Source organism: Ceratotherium simum, chromosome 11 (assembly GCF_057802395.1).
Source record: "Ceratotherium simum simum isolate JZ-2026a chromosome 11, ASM5780239v1, whole genome shotgun sequence".
Taxonomy (NCBI): domain Eukaryota; kingdom Metazoa; phylum Chordata; class Mammalia; order Perissodactyla; family Rhinocerotidae; genus Ceratotherium; species Ceratotherium simum.
The window spans coordinates 46,042,888-46,058,527 of record NC_141910.1 but is presented as its reverse complement, the minus strand read 5'-3'; positions in this window follow the sequence as shown (position 1 = coordinate 46,058,527).

The window sequence follows — 15,640 nt, the reverse complement described above, 5'->3', positions numbered from 1 at the left end:
CTTATACAACAGTTAAGAGATAAAAAAACAACAGAAAAAAAGAGCATCAGGACCATAAGACAGTCTAATGATAATTCGCTGGGGGTGGGGGTGGTGAAGGTCTATGATTTTAGAATTGAGTAAACATGACAGGCAAGAATTTAGAAAAGCAATAATTTAGCAATGTAATATGAGATTTTTAAGAAAATAATGCAACAACGTATATTTTAAGAGAGAAAGAGACATTGCTGGTTAAACACCCTAGAAGTTAAAGGAAAATAAGTATTTATATTCTTGTATAAGGCACAAGCAGCTCTTAATGCTGCATAAAATCCTCAAACTAAAGGGCTTAATTTAGGGCAGAGATCAATAGACAACATAAGAGAAAAAGAGGAGAAAGTCCTTTAAGTACACTTCTGGCATCTCCAGCAGTTCTGGACAGGAGGTACAACGTTAGAGTTAAGAGCATAGAATCCAGACTCAAACTACTTGGGCTCACACATAAGCTCTGCTGTTTTCTTGCTGTGTATATTTGTTAGTATAACCCAGGCTGCAGTAAAAAGGAGACTCAAAAATATATTATGGTTCAAATACAGGACAAGTTTATTTCTCACTGAAGGAACAATCCAAGTCGAACTTTCCTGATAAGAGATGGCTCAAGAATAGATTTGGTATGCAGCTAGCACTGTGTGATCTAGGACTAGTTACTTAACATCTCTGGGCTTTTGGAATTTTTCTACTGTATAATATTGGAATGATAATAGTGTTTCTGTAGGGCTAAGTGGGTCAATGCATGTAAAATACTTAGAAAAGTAGTAAGTACTCACTAAGCACCAGCTACTAGTAGTAGTAGTGGTCCAGATTAGCTATTTTTGAAGTTCTGCTTAATACTGATGGCTTCATCTACTCCATGTCAGTTAAAGATGCAGGAATGTCTACTATCTAAATTTTATTTCCCTAAGACAGTTGTTCCTAGACATCAGCATGCATCCAAATCACCTGGAGAGTTTATTAAAACCCATATTGTTGTACCCCACCAGGAGATCTTCCGAGTGAGTGAATCTGAGAAGGAGACTGAGAATTTGCAATTCTAACAAGTTCCCAGGTGATGCTGATGCTACTGGCCTGGGGACCACACTCTGAGAACTACCACCCTAGGATAATAGGCAGAAAAGGCCTGACCCTGCGAAGGCCAGATGGTCACACCACCAATAATGAACACCCCCACCCTCTGGTACCCTACTTTGACCATATCTCATCAGGTTTGTCCCTGTAATACTCTGGGTTTCTTGTCCTAGCCCTGCTTTCTCTTTTCAAAGGGGTGCATGGCATCAGCATACATCTTCCCATCTCTTTGTTTTCCCACTTTGGGACTTGAAAGTTCTACCAGAGAAAAGAAATCTGCCTCTTGGAAACTTAATTACATATTAAACAATGTTTATTTATTCCCTATGGAGTGCAAATCACAATAGAGACATTCTCAAAGTTTTATGATCACATTACCCATATTGTAAAGGGGTCTTTTTAATATGATATTTTATATTGCTTAGCATATGTTTGGCAACCTCCCCCAACCCTCACTTTGTATGTGCTCCTGGAATGCAAACTAAACTTTGACATTTGCTATAAAAATTGGCTATAATATAGCTATTGCAGTGGGCTTCAAAGGAGGGATTTTGTACTCTCTACCCCCACTGCTTAAAGGACAAAGTCTAAATTATTTACTCCTTGGGCCGGCCCCGTGGCTTAGTGGTTAAGTGCGCGTGCTCCGCTACTGGCGGCCGGGGGTTCGGATCCTAGGCGCGCACAAACACACCGCTTCTCTGGCCATGCTGAGGCCGGGTCCCACATACAGCAACTAGAAGGATGTGCAACTATGACATACAACTATCTACTGGGGCTTTGGGGGAGGGGGGGGGAAAGGAAGAGGGTTGGTAATAGATGTTGCTCAGAGCTGGTCTTCCTCAGCAAAAAGAGGAGGATTAGCATGGATGTTAGCTCAGGGCTGATCTTCCTCACAAAAAAATAAATAAATAAATAAATTATTTACTCCTTAGGTGGCAAAATAGCGGCCAGTTTGAATTTAGTCAGCAGATGTCATTTTTTGCCAGAATGCTGTTTGAAAGGTTTAGAATGGGAGGAGGTTTAGCAGAGCGTGCCTGCTCCTGTTAGACTCTGCTCACCACCCTATTGTATTATAATATCATGACTGCCCCTTGTTTCTGTCCTGCCCCTTGAATATATGTGAATCTGTACCTCATGTTTCTATGACTCTTCTAACCTGTATTTATCATTCCCCACCACACTCCTCAGCTCCAACTTCCTGTAAGACTTCCTTTGCTTTACCTAAATTCACTTACTTATTAACTAGCAAAATATAACTGACAAGTTCACACTTCTTCATATGTTCAGCTGCCCCCAACCTCCTCTATCTTCATCAATAAAATGGGAATAATGATAAAATCCTCCAGGTCTTCCAGACAAGATGGTGGTCCAAGCAGATGTAAACATCTCTTTACCTTGCTACAAGCACATAGTACTTTTGCATGAAATTAACTTTCAGAAAGCTGAAAGAGATAGCTGATTTCAAAAGGAGAAAAGGAAAAATTTTCTTAAGGAAAGTCATAAAAGAGGATAATCATAAAAATAAAAGATGTGAAGCAAGAGAGAAATTCCCCACCACCCACAGGGATACCAGGATCAGATACACACCTTAGGGGTTAGAGTTTTAATGTTTGGGCAGAGACAAGAGTAACAGCCATAGGCCCTGTGCCTGAAACACGGATTGCTACCTAAAGCCAAGAATGAAGAAAGGATTTCATAATCTGTGAGTTGGGACCAAAAAATCTACATTCCCAGGCTCAGGCTTGTGTTGAGGATGAGCCAGTCAATCTGGGGGCTCTGAATAGAACTAGAATATTTAGCCTGTGCCAAATATAGGCAAGGTGACCAAAATTAGACTACCAAAATGACGAAGAAATGCTGAACCAAAAACTAACTTAAGAGTTGGTCTATGATCAGTGAATCTCATAAGTCATCCTGAACCACTCTCATGGTGCCTGTATGACTCAAGGCATATGTGGGATTCCCATGAAGACTAACCCACTAAAAGAATGAACTCACTAACAAAATGTCCAAAGATATAAGGAAACACACAGGAAGAAATGCAACAAATCAGAGAACCCATATTTGACAAATTGAAGGAAAATATAGAGAAATTTTAAAGGACCTTAACATGGGTTTTAAAGGACCTTAAAATAGGTTTTAAATGATCAAAAAAGAATAAAGGAAAAAAAAGTGCATAAAACAATAATAGATCATGGCAGAAAAAAGAACAAACCAATCTGAAACGGGATAATATAAATATTCAAATATAAACAATATTTAATCTTTGAATTTTAAAAAACATACAATAGATGCTTCAATGGAGACTAGACACAGTTGAAAAGAAAATGTATAAATTGGGAAGTACCTGGGGAAACCATTCAGAATGTAGTCCAAATAAATAAGGAGATGAAATATACACAAGGGAAGTTAAATGACATGGATGATAAAAAATAAGAAAGCAAAGTGATAACTTTGGTTAAATCTGTAGAAGTGAGTCAGCCTCATGCATACATGCCATATTTCCCAGCCAGATAATCAGTAAGTATTTGATGAACATGGTCTCGTGTCGGGTAAAGAAGAAAAGCAAGAGTCTCTGACTTCAAAAGCATTAAAATTGCTAGAGAACAATAGTGGTAGTAGCAGTGATTATATTAAAATTGTAACTAATGGAATTTCAGTTTTGCAAGGTGAATAAGCCCTAGAGATCTATTGTAGAGTATGGTGCCTATGGTTAACAATACTGTATCGTATACTATATTAGTCAGGGTTCTCCAGAGAAACAGAAACAATAGGAGATATATCTATATCTATATATCTCAATATCAAGATGATATAGATATAGACATAGATATAGATATAGATATAGATGTAGGTATATCTAGAGAAAGAGAGTGAGAGAGATGTGATCATGGAGGCAGAGAAGTCCCATGATATGCTGTCTGCAAGCTGGGGAACGAGGAAAGCCGGTGGTGCAATTCAGTCTGCATCCAAAGGCCTGAGAACCAGGGGAGGCGATAGTGCAAGTCCTCAGTCTAAGGGCCTGAGAAACAACAGCACTGATGTCCAAGGGCAGGAGAAGATGGAAGTCCCAACTCAAGCAAAGAGAAGAGATTCCCCCTTCTTCCATCTGTTTGTTCAACTCAGGCCCTAAATGGATTGGATGATGCCCACTTGCACTGGCGATCTTTACTCAGGTCACAGGTTCAAATGCTAATCTCTTCCAGAAACATCCTCACAGACACACTCCGAAATATTTTACTAGCTATTTGGGCATTAGCCCAGTCAAGTTGATACTTAAAATTAACCACCACATGTACTTAAAAATTTGCTAAGAGGGTAGATTTTATGTTAGGTGTTCTTATCACAAAATAATAATAATGATAATAAATAAAGAGGGCAGGAGGAAACTTTTGGAGAGGATGGATGTATAGTTATCTCCAACCTCATCAAGTTGAATACGTTAAATATGCACATCATTTTGTATGCCAATCATTCCTCAATAAAGTGATTTTTTTAAAAAAGATGCAATATAGTTACCTCCCAAGTAATCTAGCAGCTCACCGTGCTTGAGAAGGTATTGTTTCAGTTCTGTAAAGTCAAGCTTTGCAAAATTGGTGACTGTATTTTTAATAATAAAATTGAAAAATTGTAAAAACAAATAATATTTGGATATTAAAAAATTCTTAACTTATGCACTGAAGTTAAGGAAACTACCAAAGAAACAATAGAAAATGATAAGGAATTTTGGATTTTAAAAAACTATTCCGGGGGGCCAGCCTAGTGGAGTAGTGGTTAAGGGCGCGTACTCCACGTTGGCGGCCTGGGGTTGCCAGGTTTGGATCCCGGGTGCGGACCTAAGTATTACCTATCAAGCCATGCGTGGTGGCATCCCATATGCAAAATAGAGGAAGATTGGCACAGATGTTAGCTCAGGGATAACCTTCCTCACCAAAAAAAAGTATTTCAAATTTTACATGGTGGTGTCTGAGTTTAAGTTTTTTTTCACCCCTCTCCTGCATTTGTCTTCTATCTCTCTAGCCTACCACATTCTGGTGCCCCACCCCTGCTTATGACACTTTTTTGTTACTTAGAATGGACTCTTTGAGCCAAACCATAAAAATTTTTTTCTAAACCAACATTTCTTAGCTGTATCCCTCTGCACCAGAACCATCAGATATAAATTATAAAAATGCCCTCCACAAATGTACTGAATTAGAGTCTGGGGTGGGTTCCAGAAATTTATATTGTGAACAACTTACCTAAGTGGCACATACGCACATTATGTTTGAGGAACCTCTCTCCTCAATGGTCCTCGATATTTCCCTCGTAGAAGTCTTCCCAGCTCTACTGATTCTAAGTTATCCCAGCCACTTGGAGATTGTAAATTCTTAGGTGGTTGAAACAGCCCCCAATCCCTCCGCATTGCCCAAGGTTACCTAACACCATAATTTACAAACAGTGACACTCAAGGATAGAATCACTACCAATTTACCCAGCTTTCCCAGAATGTGGAACATTCACCCAATCTCCAAAGAATCTGCAATAGCTAACTTTAGACCCTTCTTCCCAGATCTTATTGATTCTATTAAAATCACCCTTTCTTCTTTGAGCCTCAATGAAGTAACCAAGGAAGATCCAGTGTGCAAATCTGGCAAGGAGAGTGTTGTTACTCTGGCTAATCTCTCTCTAAAAACTTAGGCTTGGGATGTTATTTTAATGAAGAAAAAATATGCAATTGGTAACCTAGATATTAATGGATTTTTTTTTTTAATATCAAATCTGTTAGAGCCAATTTGTACTTCAGGGCCCTTGCAGGCACTTGATTAGTTTTTCTCCATTTGCTTGTCCACACTGGGACACATTTCATCATGTCATAATCCAGAACAAAACTGTCTGTGGTCTTTACCAATCAGGAAGATGAAAGGACAGAACCACAGCAGGGGCAAAAAGCCCTGTTGTGCATAACAAAGCTGTGAAACTACAATTCTTCTCTCTAGGTACCCCACCTGCCTTGGCATCATCAAGGGCTGCTCGCATTCTCTCCTCCCTGACCCCCCTGCCCTTGCTGGTGAGTATCTCTGCTCCTGCCCATTCCAACCTTCTGCTTGTATCTACAGATTTCAGGAGACAAGGGTATCTGTAAAGCTGTAATAGCTGCATTACAGGTACACTCCAGAGGAAAACCTAACCACAGCATTTTCACTGGACTCAACCCATATAGTCTCCTTTTTTCCCACCCTGTCCACAAGATGACGTTCTATAGAGAATAAACCAGGATTCAATTTAACAAAGTTATGTCCAAGACACTGAGACTATATCAGGCACAGCGCAGTGGGAAAGATGGGCAGGTTGTGAGAGAAATTTGAACTCAGCTTAGGCTCATCAAATCTTTCTAATCCTTGGTTTCTTCATCTGTAAAATAAGGACATTTGCAGTGTAATACAAATGTGGGATTATGTGCTAACTGTCAAGTCCTACTGAGTATTATGTATAAAAGAGCCAGCTACTGCCCACAAGGAACTTATCATTTAAATTTCCATAGCGGTGAGGTAGCATTAGAATATAGAGCATATCTTAGTCTTCTCGGGCTGCCATAACAAAATACCACAGACGGGGTGGCTTAAACCAGAGAAATTTGTTTTCTCACAGTTCTGGAGGCTGGAGGTCCAAGGTCAGCGTACCAGTGTGGTCGGTGTCTGGTGAGAGCTTTCTTCCTGACTTGTATATGACTTCTCACTCTGTTCTCACACGGTGGAGAGAGAGAGGGCAAGCAAGCTCTCTGATGTCTCTTCTTATAAGGGCACTAATGCCATCATGTGAGCCCCACCCTCGTCACCTCATCTAAACCTAATTATCTCCCAAAGACTCCATCTCCAAAACCATCACACTGGGAGTGAGGGGTTCAATGTATGAATTTTGGGGGGACACATTCAGCCCTTAACAGAGCACCACCATGGCCATCTCCCATTTGACCCTAACCCTTGATAGCAGTGCTAGATACTTTTAAACTGAAACTAGAACTAAAGCTTCTCAAGGACAGCAAATTAGAGAAATCTGAAAATTGTCCTTAAATCATATTCCTTTTTGTAATATTGTATAACTCTCCTAGACTTAAGAGTATGCACCATTAATGTCTCTAATAGAAGGGGCTGGTGAGATCTTCCTTCACTATGGATTCAGGGTGAACAGTGAGAGGAGGTCATGTAACCTACCATTGTAGAATGACTTCAATTTACATTGGAGAAAAATTCTGCGAAAATAAAATTAGTTCTATCCTCAATTCATAGAATCCAAATGTAGTATTGGAGCTACCAGGGCTGAAACCAGAGTGTTTTCACACCTTGCCATAAAAGTCTCATGTAAGGTGCTGTGAGTTCAATTTTATTCCCCAAAAAAAGACATGTTGAAGTCTTAATTCCTAGTACCTAAGAATGTGACCTTTCTCAGAAATAGATTCTTTGCAGATAGTTAAGATGAGGTCATACTGGAGTAAAGTGGGTCCATTATTCAATAAGACTGGTGTCTTTATAGAAGATGGTCATGTGAAGACAGAGACACACAGGGAGAACACCAGGTGAAGAAAGAGGAGTGCAGGGATGCATCTATAAGCCAAGGAACACCAAAGATTGCCAGCAAATGACAGAAACTAGCAAAAGGCAAGGAAAGATTCCCCTATAGGTTTCAGAGGGAGCAAGGCCTTGCCAGCATCTTGATTTTGGACTTTTAGCCACCAGAACTGTGAGCCAATACATTTCCGTTGTTTTAAGCCACCCACTTTGTGGTACTTATTATGGCAACCCTAGGAAGTGAATACAAAAGGAAACATGTCTGTGGGCTGAAAGTAAGCAAAAGGTTCCCTGCCTTACGTTGGACAATAAATCTACTATAAGACAGTCAAAAATAACTCCTTTTCTTCTTTTAGGATGTCTTGAGTAAGGAGCAATACCAAAGACAAAGGGATAAGGCTCAGGATTCTTCCAGTGAGCTCTGGGGTTTTGTCTTTTAGGAAGGAAAGCTCTCAGGAGATCAGAAGGACAAATCTCAGTCCAGTAAGGTTGCTCACTGGCACAGGTCCCTTCCAATTCTGAGATTCTCTGATTATCAGAAAAGGGCAGTTCTGTGGGACACTGCTCATGTTGTCTCTGATCTGGCAGAATGTTCTGATCATGCAGCATTCCTTCAGGAAGTGCTCCTGGTAACTGATATCTAGCAGAAGGTGGAGGGGATATGAGGTTACCTCTGAATTAGCTACACAGAGCATCAGGGTTTACCTCCCAGCAAGTAACTATCCTTTGAATGGCCCCCTTTCATCCTGGAGACACCTAATGTCTTTTCTCCTACCCCTGGGTATTGCCTCTTGCCAAGAGAATGACTTGGGAAGTCAGTTAAATGAGCCCCTCCCCTCAACTCTGGTTCATATTCCTATGACCCTACTTGCTCATCTCTTGACTTTTCCATTCCCACTAGGTATTCAGACCCCTTTCCTGAGACCTCAGACTGGCTTTGGGCTTGCCTCCTCCCCTCCCTTGCTTGGCAACTCTATTCTGGTTTTCTGATTTCTGCCTGCTCTCTGCTGTGGGTACTAGACAACTCCGCTGGTGATGCTTGTTCAGTTCGCCTCTCCTGCTGCTCACTCCTACCTCCTCAGTCCCACCAGTTTAATCTCCAGCCCACTGCTCAGATGGTTCTTGGCACTTACTTCCTGGCTCCTTCTGTTGTGTCCTCCAGATCTTCTTACTCATTTGCTTAAGCTAACGCTGAAAAAGCATTCACATTCTTTAAGAAATGTTCTCATGAGGAAGTAGTGTCTACCTCTTGGGAAGCAGAATAGCTGACTTCCGGCTGAGATGTGCAGGAGTTTAGTCCATTGCAAGCAGTCACCTTGTCCCTGCTATGGCTATCTACAAGTGTAGTTGGGCATAAGGACAAACAGAGCTTAACCCTTCCTTTGTTTCTGAAATGTCATGCCTCTATTGACTCAACCCTACGTATCCTGGGCCAGCTCCAGACAGAGGTGAATGTCTCCTGAATGGTAAAAACATTTAGAAGAGGGCTAAAGAGCTGGCCATTGCTAAAATATCTCCCTTACTTACTCATTTCTCTGCCCCTACCTGCTATACTGCCATGACTGTACTGGAAAGACTTTAATAGGTTGTCTTAGAAAAACAATAAAATGACAAACTCATATACTGATTGCTATGAACTGAACATTTGTGTCTCACCAAAATTCATATGTTGAAGCCCTAATCCCAAATATGATGGTATTTTGAGGTGGGGCCTTAGATTTAAATGAGATCATGATAGTGGAGCTGCCATGATGGGATTAGTGTCCCTATAAGAGAAGGAAGAGACCAGAGCATGGACTCTCTCTTGCTCTCTCTCTGTCTCTCTATCTCTCTCTTTTTACCATATGAACATATAGCAAGAAGGCAGTCATCTGCAAGCCAGGAAGAGAGCTCTCACCAACTGCAGACCATGCCAGCACCCTGATCTTAGACTTCCATCCTCCAGAACTGTGAGAAATAAATTTCTATTATTTAAGCCACCCAATCTACGGTATTTTGTTATAACAGCCCAGGCTGACTAAGACACTGGCAGACTACCTTCACCTATGATAAATTTACTAAAGCCTCTTTTCATCTAAAAAGCAGAGTAAGGAGAGAGTAACACAGATAAGCAACAAATCTATAGAGGATGTTAAAATCCTATAACAAAGCAATGGGTTGATGAACTGATGCTGTAATCAAGAAGCATCAGTCTGTACTCTGTGATCATGGGGGCACTGGGAATGCGTGAGAGGCTGAGAAAGAACAGACGCCACAAGGACAATGAGAAGACAAAAGAAATTTTGAATACATCACTATTTTGCCTAGGGAAGTTTTTTCTGATGTTATTTTGCACAACCTTTGCTCCTCCCCTCCAGAATAAATAGAATCAACCCAGATGTTTCATAGCCCAGCTGACTGGGTGAGGGCAGCCAGGCTCAGACAGCCAAGGACTTCTGAACATTTGACTTGTGCCTATAAATCCAACTCACTCTTGAGATTAAGAGTGAGCATCCAAAAAGATGCAACTTGAAAAAGAAGGCATGGATTTAAAACGTTTTTCATCATACACTATTCTGGCTTAAAATTTCACTCTTCATCTGAAAGTAGTTTTGTTTCCAAAAGTTTGAAGAATCAAAATACTGTTATGAAATGTCCCTCGGTCCCATTCAATCTATTTGGTTATGTAGCTGGATATCTGTTTTGTAAGCATTTATCACTTTAATAGGAAAGGCCTGAAGGGGAAAAAAGAGCAGTTGTTAGGATTTATTTTATTTATTGTAAAAGGTTCCAGCCCCTCGGTCCCAGAAATTGTCTCTTTAGCTCATTCTCCTAAGTCATATTTAATTTACTTCAGAAACAATGCGTATTTTGTGTCACATAGTCTATTTAGCAGAGTTGGATTGTTTTATTACTCAAGACTGTTTCCTTCTGTGATTTATACTCACTCACCAATTCGAAGGACTCTTCTTGTTGTATAGTGTTTTCCATGCAATATTTCTTTCATTCATAATACATCTCGTAAAAATCAAATACACCTTAGATGTTTACTTTTTAAAAAGTTATTATTGTTTTATACCCAAATGATGAGAAATATAAGTATAGTCATCATAGGTTTTATGCCTTTTATTTGTAAAAAGCATTTCATAAGTTTTCCAAGCATATGACTTCACTGAGTTTTTATCACACACCTTGTGATTAGGTATTTCACAGTTAAAGAAACTGAGGCTGTAGCTGGTACATAACCGAAGGCAATTAGGTTATCATCTATGCTTCCCTGTCTCCTCCCTACTTTTTAGAATCTTGGACTCTCCGGTTTCCACGTTGGTTGAGGCTGTGGTGGTCTTCTCCAGTGAGATACAAACACTAGTCCATGAAGAAGTGTGTGTAGACTGATGATGTAATTAAGGGATCTTAGAAGTTGTGATCTTACAGACAGACGAAGTCATGGGAGATATGTAGAATCCAGTTGCAGGTCTTTATAGTATCCACAAAGAGCTAAGGCCAGTCAGAGAGGGGGAATATAAAAACAATCCTGCATTCAATCAATCAGGGAAAGATTGATTAAAGGAAGTTATCCGCAGTCTCTCTGAGATATTGCAGACTCAAATCAGGTAAAAAATATTTGGTAAGATGTAACTGAAACCCAGAAACCAAATACTTGGTAAGGTATAACTGAAATCTGAATTCTTTGAATTCAGAAACCAATTGAATTTGAAGAGTTTAGACTAACAATCGCTGTTGTAAAATCAACTAGAATTAAGAGTGCATGTTCTCTCAGTGGTGCAAGATCTATCAGCTCCATCCAGCATCTAAGCAAGAAAGCTGTCCCAGTTCTCCTAGGACAGGAACTCCAACTTACCTGGAGTATAGAGCTATTTCCTTATGGGAAAGTATCTTTTAACCCTGGCAAGGTTTAGAATTAGGTATATAGATGATCAAATGTGCTTTGTTCTTTGCAAAATCAAAGGATGAAGGAATTTAAACATATTTTAAAAGGTTTAAAGGAATTTAGTAGACTAAGTTTAAAATGAGCCTGAGTATTTAAATGTTTATTCATTTCAATTTGAATTGATTGAAAATTATTGCCCTCCAATAGTGATCTTTAAAGTTTTCTAGATTTATTAATAAAATAATCACATTTGTACATTAAATTTAAAGGTTTCAGGAAAACCAGGTTTTAAACTATTACTGTAATAAACTGAATTCTAATGTAAAATCTCAAGTAACAATCATTCATTTTTATTTCTGCTCCCCAAAGCCTCCCCTGCATCAAGCCTGGAAAAACAAAAGCAAAAAAAAAACCTCACAGAACACATGACATCCTGGTCACATTCTGAGGTACTAGGGTTTAGGAATTCAGCATATCTTTTGGGGGACACAATTCAATCCACAAAAACCTCATTAGATAGGACTTAGTCACATGGCCACAGTGATCTGCAAGCAAGAGGAGAAATGTCATCTTTCGCTAGATACATTGTCATCCAAATTAAACTGGTGCTGTTATTAAAGCAGAAGAGAATAGATGTTGATTGTCTGTCTTAACAAATAGCATTTGTCATTGAGCACCTACACAACGCCCAGCACAGTGTGTGGCACATAATAGACGCTGACTGAATATTTTTTGAACGGACACGTGAATGAGTGTTCTGGAATTATGTTGATGAGAAGAAAGCATATGGTAATGGGACAAGGTTATAAAATACAATAAACTGGAAACCCCACCTAAAACTGGAAACTCCAACTTTATTCAGAGAGGATATTCCTTACAATTGTTGGAGGCATCTTAACAATCTAGATCCTGTCAAAAATTCTGGATGCATTTGCCCACAATCTGGAAATATCATAAGCCATGGGCAAGGAGGCAGGGGGTTTTCTTCCCACAGCCTATCAACATGCCTTAAAGACTAAGTTGGGCCTACCCAGCAGAGCACACAAGACTTAAAAACAAAACATGCAAGCAGGAGGCCCAGGAGCCAATCCAACTTGCAGAGATCCTTGGTGTGCACCAGTGTTATTGCCAGCTTTTAAACTTGGGAAGATTTCAAATAGAAATCTGTATTTCCAACACTTATTGAAAACCTAAAGATGTGGGAATAGTGAACCCACAGAACTAGACAGCAATTATTAGCTGGATCTATGTAGGAGCTGTCCACTTCAGATGAGGCAAGCACTCCCTATTTTTCCAATAGCCCCGCTTCACAAATTTATGCTTCTTTTCTCAACTCTCAAGGCATTTGATTTTGTCACTCCTCATTTAAAATCATCTAGAAAACCTAGCGTAGGTGATTGCATACACCTAAATGTCCTTAATTTTAAAGTATTAGTATTCACTAGCAAATAATAAAAACCACTGCAGCTATGGAAGTGTGACATGGGAAAATAAGCTGATATCTCAAAATTGTATAATGTACACACGTTCAGGCTTCTTTCTCACCAGACTGTTGACAGTAGAAAGATGTGCCTTTCTTTTCATCTAGTGTTTTGGTGCCATGAACTGGTAAATTGACTTAAAGGAAATGAATAAAAGAAAACTAATGTGTTGATCCTAAAGAAACAACAGATTAATATATCTATGGAACCAATCGTTGAAAAAATACTTATTGAAAATATCACCAAGCATTTCTCGTGGTGTTGGATTTTTGCAGTGAAAAAAATAGACCCAAATTCCTGCCCTCATCGATCTTCTTGTCTAGTCTTTGTGCTTAGGGAAAAAGGGAAGAGAAGGAGTAATAAACATATAAATAATTTAAAACATAATAGTTTAAATTATTTGTGATGATTGACTTTAAGAAAAATAAAGCAAGGAAGGGGAATAGGAAAACTTAGGTCAATACAGTTTTTTAAAAAGTTGTTAGGGAAGGTGTCACTAAGAAGACAATACTTGCAGGAGATGAGAAAATAAGTCACACAATATCTTGGAGAAGAACTTTCAAAGTAGTGGGTATAACAAGGGCAAAGGACTTGAGAGAATGGGAGCATGACTGGCATGGAAAGGACAGCAGTGTGTGGATGAATGAGCCAGAGGTAGAGTAGCAGGAGGTGAGGCCAGGGAGCGTGTGGGAGGGTGAATTACGAAGGCCCTTCTATGTCATTTTAAGTACCTTAGCTCTACTCTGAGGGGGGATAGAAGCCAAGGAGTGTTTAGAGTAGAGATATGGTATCACCTGATATTGTATTTTAAAGACATCATTTTGGCTGCTGTGTTGAGTTAGACTGTAGGAGGAAAAGGGAGGAAACAGGAATATTACTTAAGGAGACTATCCAGGCAAGAGAGAATGGTGGCTTGGACCAAGATAAAAACTACCGGAATGGCAAATAGTCCTAAGACTTGGAATATATTTCAAGGTAGGATTTGCTAATGGATTGTATGTGGCACGTAAGAGAAAGGAGTCAAAGATGACTCCACAGTTTCTTGGCCTGAGAAACTGGAAGATTAAGACACCATTTACTAAGATGGAGAAGACTGAAACAATTCCATTGTGGGTGGGGTGGGGCAGGGGGCTAGGTCGAGAATTTACTTTAAGATACATTAGGTTTCAGATGCTTATTAGATATTTAAATGGGCTAAAGATGCCTGAGCTAATGATAAATTTTGGAATTCTACTGTATAAAAATAGTAATTAAAACCATGAGACTGACACGTATTACCAAGAGAATGTGTGAGAAAGAGAAGTAGAGTTCTGAGGACAGAACCAGGGGTACTCCAACATTTAAAGTCTGAGAAGATAAATAAGAATAAGCAAAGGGACAGCAGTGAGTTAGGAGTGAAACCATAGGAGTGGTGCTCTAGGAAGCTAGCGTAGAAGGCATTTCAAGAAGATAGGTTGACAACTGGGTCCAGTGCAGCTGATAGGTCAAGAAAGATCAAGACTTAGAATTGATTATGGGATTTAACAAAAGAATGGGATTTGTGCCTTGAAAAGAGCAGTTTTGGTAGAGCCGTGGATGGAAGCAAAATCCTGACTGAGGAGTATTCAAGAGAGAAGCTGGGCATAATCAGAGGTGGCAGATATAGACACTGATTTTAACTATTATTTTCTAAAAGGTGACAAAGAAATGGTAAGAGACTAAAGGAGAATGAGGAGTCTAGGGAGGTTTTTTGGTTTTGCATTTGTTTGCTTAAAGACGGGAGGAATAGCAGATATTTATAAACTGATTAGTATGATCTCGTAGAAAGGGGGGAAATATTTGAATCAGGAGAGTGGGAAGAAAATGTCTAGACTGATAGTTCAAACAAGCGAAAGGAAAGTAGATCAGGTGCACAAGTGGATGGTTCAGTTTTACTAGGAACGAGGTCAGTTTGCCCATGGGAGATGGAAAGCATAATATATGGGCGCAGATGTAGGTAGGTAGATGTGGTGGTGAGAGCCTGTAGACACTGTCTTCTGATTTGCATTATTTTCTCAGTGTAGTAAAAGCAAGGTAATCAGTTAAGAATGAGGATGGAAGAATTGGAGGTTTAGAAAAGAGGGAAAGGTGGGAAAAACTGGCCTAGCAGAGTGAAAATGAATGAACTAGAGCAGTAGAGGAAGATGGCTCAGCAGCACTGAGAGTCCACTCAAGATTAGATGTCATGAATTTAAAGTGAGATCCGATTGCCTGTGTGTATAATGAATTTAAAGTGAGATCTGATAGCCTTTTGTATCTTGACCCATCTGCATTTGCTGTGCAGTTGCAGGGACAAAATAGGTGGAGAGAAGGATTTAACCAGGTTTGGAATTTTGCCAGGCAAGTATGATAAAGTGACATGGATAAGGAAGTTGAGGATATACGTAAAGGAGAGATTTAATGCCCAGTGATAGAATCAAACCTGGGAAACAAGCATCTATAGACATAAGAAAGCAGTGAAGCAGGGTGGAAAAAATGGTAAAATCAATAGATTCTGCTGATGAGCTCATTAGAATTGTTGAATTGGGGTACTAGAAAAGATGTGATGGAAAGATATGAAGAGATGTTTGGAAGGTGGGATGCTTAAAATTAAGGCTACAAAGATGCTACTTTTTGGT